Raw genomic sequence first — 6872 nt, 5'->3', positions numbered from 1 at the left:
ATCATATCCCGAATTGATACGATTTCCTTAAAATATTAACCTTACAATGGATTTAGTAAATAGATCATTCATGATATAAAATAAATATTAATTTTCTTCGATTTTCATTGTTAATTGTTATTTTTCTTTTCATATTTGCTATTAAAAATAATAAAATTAAAATAAATTATTCCATTATGGGGTTATGAGTTAATTAAGATCTTATGGTTTGTTATAAGAAAATTTAGGGGTAATTTTCCATGTATTAATAATTTCAAATAGAATTAGCTTACGAACTATTCCAATATTCTAAATTACCTTATATAAAGCAATATCGTCTATCACAATATGTAAGTGATGAAAAAAAATGATAACAATTTTTTAACAAAGTTAGAAATGACGTAGAATACGTAGATGAAGAGAAAAAAACAAACACACTGATATGAAGGGACAAATACCATTTGTTGAAAATTCGAAATGTAGAAGTAATTCTTAGAAATTGTTTTCAAATGGCAAATTATTTAACATTTCGTTCCGTAAGAAAAAAAAACATATTAACATAATATGTACATTAATTACATCCAGAGGTTATTAGTAGTATTTCGTACATATAAATCTTTTGCAGAATTTTTTAAAAATATTTTTCCCTGCAATGTTTACAAGTTCCACATTTTTTTATCTCCTTCTTTAAATATTTAAAAAGCAAATCACAACTTTCGCATGAAAAATACATTTTTTTTGCATGTGATTTTAACACATCAGTTGCATATTCCTGTGAGGGTCTTGTTCTGGATCAAAATGTGTGGATAAGTTACTTGTACAATCAAAATAGCATGCTGAGTCTGATAATAGAAAAGGGGTGGATTAATAATTTATAAAATTAAAGAACTTAATGTTGAGTGATACCTTGTAATAAATTAGCCGATAATGTTGATGAAGCATCTTCTCCCAAATATTTAGATGGTGAAGACAAAAATTATGAAGCATCTTTGTATAAAGTGACGGACGTAGGAGAAGAAGTCAACCTAGGCGAGAAATCGTTATGTTGAGGAAAATGAATATTTATTAATTCTTTATTAGGGATGTTCGTTTAATTTTTTATAGATTAAAAAAAGTCGTTTCTTTTCATTAAAAGAAATCTAAGGAACGACATTTTTCAAATGATATTCAATTATTTCCTCCGATAAGTTTTTTTTTCTTTATAATATATTCTTCAGGAATCAAGAGAGGCATTTCACTGGACAAAATTCCAAGTTTTAATAAGTTTACAGAAAGAGTTTGTGAACTATAAGACCATTCTTTTACGTGTACAACTCCAGTTGTTCTGGCTGTTGTGGAATTGATCAACTTTGAAAATCTTCTTGTCCGAGAAAATGTTCACAATTGACCCATTTGCCTTGATCCAAATAAGGATTTTCTTGCACCTCTCGAGTCTCCTGTCTTTCATGCCCTCTGTCAGAAGGTAGTGTGGGGTCCTTGTGTAAAAGAAACTAATCCCAAGTTGTGCTTTATAGCCATCCTGATGGTCCTAGGAGCCACAGAAAAGTCGTTGGTGAGGCGATTCATCGACTAACTGGGATTATATTCTTTTCCAAACTTAACAAGAAATTTGTATTCCTCACTGAATTATGGCCTCCACTTACGGACATCCTGGAGAGATCTTCTTCATTTTTTTCATCTAGGCCAACTTAAAAACCGGGCTCCTAGAACACTTAACAATGTCTGTAATCTTCATCACATCAACTCCGGCATCCAGGAGATCTGAGATGCACTGTCTTTTTGCTTGGTGCTCTCTCATGATGATGAAATTACTACATATATTATCAGTATAGTTTGTTTATGTAAAAAGGGTAGTGGAAACAGAATCACTAAAACTTTACATATTAATGAGAAAAATATCAATTAACAGTCCATGTTTTGCTGCCCTGCCCTCTACATTAATTACATTCGCCAATGAGGTTAAATGGAGGTTATCTTTTTGTGTTTGTTTCTTTGTTTGTTGGTCCCCAGAGAAAAGGAAAAAGTGATGGATTGATTTTGATCTAAATAGGTACAAAGGTACATATATTGTCACAGAGGCTTCCGCAGAATTATATTTTTTTATTGGGGTGGGGCTACAGTTCTTCCAGCCCTCCCCTTGCGGACGCCACTAGGTCACAGTTAGTTTTATGTCGGCCAGTCCTTATTTATTCGGTCCAGTCTAGGCTTAGGACCGATTCTTAAGACTGTAGGTCCTTGGAATTATATATCGATATTATTATCGATAATATATGAGAAGATTATTACACATAATTTCCAAATATATTCTTTTTTTCATAATAATAATACGAACATATTATATTTTTACTTAGTTACATAATTTATTCCATTATTTCTACGACGAAATAATTTTAAAAAAAAGGAGGAAAACCACCCTGAATGACGTTACAAGGAATCGATTTTACTTTCTTTAAGGACCAAAAAGTGGGACTTGACTGGACCGTGGTCCTAGGTCCTACATACGAACCGACACAAAACTAGTCACAGTAAGAGGCAGTAAGTCTTGTGAAGTCAGAATTAAAGTAGCACAAAACATTAAAAATACATAATTGACAATAAATTTGGAACATATTGAGGTACAGAGCTCAAATTGGAGTAAATATGTAGGCTTAAAAAAATAGAGGTCAAGATTGTAGATCAAAGTAAAAACTGGATATTTCATTTAGCAAAAATGACAATGGGTGGAGGTGTGAGCTCTACTGAGTTCTCATTTTAGTTTTATTATGAATTTTAAAGCCAATTGTCAATAAAGCGAGAATTATTCATTAAGAGGGAGATGTTAAACCCCCGATGATTTATTAAAACGAACCAAAATCCCAACCGTACCAATAACTGAAGTTACCTTCTAGGAATGGAAATATTGTCTAAATTAAGGTGAGCATAAAAACCACACCTGCTATTTATTTTTTAATTATCTTTATTAGGCACAATTTATCTGCTATTTTGATCGTCTGTAGAGGACCCAAATTTTATGACCAGCTTGTGTAGCTTAGGCTCTTTGGGTCATATTAAAATAAAAATGGGGTATACTTATATAAAAGAAAGGAAGAGGGTACTGTTCTACTATTTACACTTCTGAGGACAAAACTGGTGCTTTTTATCAATTGAAAAGTGGGAGATTAAGGATACATATTGAAAATGACATGAAAGAAGTAAATTACATTAGTTTAATAATGGTAAAGCTTCACTTTTTCAAAAAGGAGGAAGATGGCCCTCCAGGGGCGTCTGCAGGATTATATATATTCATTCTTTTGGTTTTGGAATTTTTTCTAAAAAATTTCAAAAAATAAAATAACAATTTAAAGGTTATAGTATTATAATTTAGTATTGTTCAATAACACTAAACAGTGAGGGTAATTAAAAAATAGTTTGGGGTGAATAGAAAAGTAACAATGATGTCTGAATTATAAATCAAACTGGACTTGGACCTAAAAAGATTGGATTCAAATACAACTCTGTGTTCAACTTACACATTTATCCATCTCCATCATAAGATCCTCCCAAGGACGACACAGCCAAGAGGTACTTTGAAGAAGCTAATCCCTTGACACATTGAGATTTTAAATTGATTTCAAAGTAGAAAGCAATCTTTACAGCGAAATATTCGTTTAAATTTATATGTATTGCTGGGGCGTCCGCAAGGGGTGGGCTGGAGGGCTTTAGCCCCCCTTCCCCCAAAGGAATGTTTTCTTTTACAATAATTTTTTTTGTCATTCGGCAAATTATGTAACAGAATGAAAAATTTAATATTTGAATTTTTTTTCGAAAAATTTAATTTTTTTGTAAATAGCTTTGAATTTTTTTTCGAAAAGGATAAATATATTTAATTTCATTTTTTTTTTAAAGTTCAACTTTCTGTAAATAGCTATAGATTTTTTACTTTTTTTCAAAAAATTTTATGTTTCATTTATTTTTATTAATTTAATTTTCTGTGAATTGGCATTGATTTTTTAAATATTTTTAGAATCATTTTAACTTTTGAATTAAAATCTCAAAAAAATTCTGAAAAACAAGCCCTCCCCCAAAAAAAAAAAAAAAAAAATATATATATAATTCTACGGAGGTGCATCTATTGGGATTACATAAACAAATATCGCACGCATAGTTTTAAAATGAACGCATGACGTCACAAAATATCAAAATTTACTTTTAAATGTCTGATTCTCAAAGTTTTAATTTAGTTTTATAATATATATATACATATTCACAATAGCTATTTATCGATGAAGGCTGACATTTGTGAGAATCCTATACCATAAGCATTTTAAGATACAAAACATCCCTCAGATCTTTTTTAAGATCTGTAAAAGTTCCAGGAACTAAATTCCGTTGGATACCGAATCTTTTTTGATAATACAAGTCTACTCATATTTAAAGAAGGGATCCCTGTAAAGAAAAAACTAAGTTTAGCGACTAGAAAAAAAAGAAAATGTTAATGCGTGTGCTCTTTCTTCTTTTTTTTTTTTTCTTTTTTTTGGTTCATTATTTAATAGATCGTGGGTATGTGTTAACATCTCTCTCAAAAAGAAGATTACTCGCCTATCTTTCGTGTAAATTGATGTAAATATGGATTTAAATATAGTTATAATATTTTCCCTCCACTAATGCCCTTTTAAATGTAGCAGGCTCTCTTGTCTATAACTGTAATTCATTTTCTTACTCCCCCCAACCATATAACAGGCAGCTGATATTAACAAGTGTCTTAATTCAGTAATGTTACATGTTTTGCTAACACTTTCTCCTCGCATTCTTAAACAAATCCCATCTATACTTATACCATAACCGGGTACTAGGGATCTAAAACTCGTTCTATCTTTAACCATTGCTCGTTAATACGAGCATTCATATTTTGTTCTTATCAACATATCTATTTTTATTATAAATTTACGATCACCGGAATTTAGCCAATATTTGCATACCCAGTTACATCTATCATGCATGTACACGTATATATTTATTAAAAAAAAAGTATAAGATGACAATATGGCATAGCAAATACTACATATGACTTGGGAATTTTATTTGAAGTCCATATACATTAAGTTTCTTTCCTTCTCTAGGAACAACTGAGAATCCAGTCTACTCATATTGAGTTCAATTTCTACAAGTGCGTTGTCTATTGAGCTACGCCATTCCATCACGCATATAATTTTGAAACGGAGCAATTGAAAATTTAATTCTAAAAGCTTTGTATATTTTAATATTAAAACCTAAACAATTCTCCCTTTCCAGATAAAGAGTTTTTGTGATTTGAAATGTGTCTTGTTTGTAGAAGTGAAAATACTATGATAACTATAATTTTGGATGGACGAAAAATTATGCACATTGTATTTTCTCTCCTTCAAACAAATAACATTTTAAATCACAGAATTTCTTCATTAGAAAAGGTATAACTATTATTCAGGTGCCTAGTGTATAATATTCAAAGCTCTTCAAAATTGATTATTGGTTGCTGGATTCAATATTTGTAATACTTTTTTTTAATTTAGCGTACAAAATTAGTCAAATGATTTTTTACTAATCCATACAACCCTTCTGTTAATTTTTGAGCAACTGAATAGAAAAAATAGAACCATTATTGGGTATAAAAACTTTACACGGTGTTCATTTAACCGTTTATTTCTTTGCTCTTTTTTTTAAATAGTCTCCAAAAACCTATTTTACTCTAACACCAAAAGCTTTTCGATCAATAGTTGAGGTCAAATCCATGGTTAGGGGCTTGAATCCTTAGATCAAAAATATCTTCGAATACTACTAAATTTCATCTGGTTGATGATAATCCTATCGATAATTAGAACAAGGTCCCTCTCAAGTGGTTTTAGTCGTTGGAAACATTCACAAATATTGGTTGGTAATGTCAATATCGTGACATTCCCCACTACAATTTATCCTTCCTCTTCTAGGGCTAAAAGGAACCTTTAAATACAACCCTAGATTTGGTTCGAGCGATGAAATGTCTGGTGATTTTTAGATTACCTCAGATGGTGGACAGTGGAGGCCTTAATTCGGGAATTTAATTATTCGTCGTAAGGTTAATGCTATATGCCTCTGCTTTCTCGTGCACAGCAAATATTGGTCTCCCACCCCAAATTACGCTTAAATGTCGCAAAAATTTCAAAATATGATGGATATTATTTGAAAAAATCATATCGCGGCCAAATTAAGACCCATAGATCTAAAGTAAAGTTAACATTCTTAAATAGTACAACATATCCAAACAAATTCAATATAAAGCCCATTATTGGTCGAAATATGTTCATGAACTATTAGACTGTATGTATTTTTAAAGTAAAAATATAGATTATGAATTTCTCCTTTTCTTGATATTTATTCAAGATATTCTTTGTGTTGACGGATCACAAATATATTAACTCAAGGGCCCAATATGACGACTTATTATGTAATCAATGACGTCAATGAAAAATTATATATGTATGTATATTGATTGATGAATCTCATGCCAAACAAGGTTTTTAATTACAATTTTACGTACATAATTGTGATGAGCTTTTAATTCAAACGATCGCATAACATTACTCAATTTTTGAACTATAATTGTTGTATTAAGTATAAGAAAAATGTCTATTGTAATATAATTGAATAAAAAATTTATGTCAAAACAATATCAGGCAAATTCTAAGTAAAACGAATAAAACCAACAAAAATGAAATTAATTCATGGGTATAATATTTGAATGATCAAATCTTTTTCGGAAAAAAATGTTATTCAAATTTTGAAAATTGAACAAGATCTGACAAATTCTGGTGTTCTTGATACGTCATCATATAGGCTTGCTGTCGGTATGAAAAAATTAGATAACCCGTAAGTTAGTGTTATACCCCTGATAATATGAA

The sequence above is a fragment of the Lepeophtheirus salmonis genome, chromosome 8, assembly GCF_016086655.4.
Source record: "Lepeophtheirus salmonis chromosome 8, UVic_Lsal_1.4, whole genome shotgun sequence".
Lineage (NCBI taxonomy): Eukaryota > Metazoa > Arthropoda > Copepoda > Siphonostomatoida > Caligidae > Lepeophtheirus > Lepeophtheirus salmonis.
Note: the sequence above shows the minus strand (reverse complement) of the source record.